Source organism: Juglans regia, unplaced genomic scaffold (genome assembly GCF_001411555.2).
Source record: "Juglans regia cultivar Chandler unplaced genomic scaffold, Walnut 2.0 Scaffold_2682, whole genome shotgun sequence".
NCBI lineage: Eukaryota > Viridiplantae > Streptophyta > Magnoliopsida > Fagales > Juglandaceae > Juglans > Juglans regia.
The window spans coordinates 1-219 of NW_023357468.1; the positions used below are offsets into that span (position 1 = coordinate 1).

Here is a 219-nt window from a genome sequence, read left to right on the forward strand (position 1 = left end):
TCTCGCAAGGCGGAAAAAACAAAAACGAGGGGTGCAACACGAGGACTTCCCAGGAGGTCCCCCACCCTAGTCCTTCCCGCGCCCAAGCACGCTTAACTGCGGAGTTCTGATGGGATCCGGTGCATTAGTGCTGGTATGATCGCACCCATCAAACTAATTACTTAAAATTCATATAATCCTAGAGCGACATACTAGCGTCCTTCCGATCCCAATCCAAAC

General features: G+C 50.7%; 1 non-coding gene across 1 annotated transcript; it reads right to left on the reverse strand.

Moving 5' to 3' along the window:
- Positions 1-28: 28 nt before the first annotated feature.
- On the reverse strand, positions 29-147 carry LOC118345422. The gene has a single exon (XR_004798952.1). It is a non-coding gene; the product is annotated as a 5S ribosomal RNA (ribosomal RNA).
- Positions 148-219: the final 72 nt, after the last annotated feature.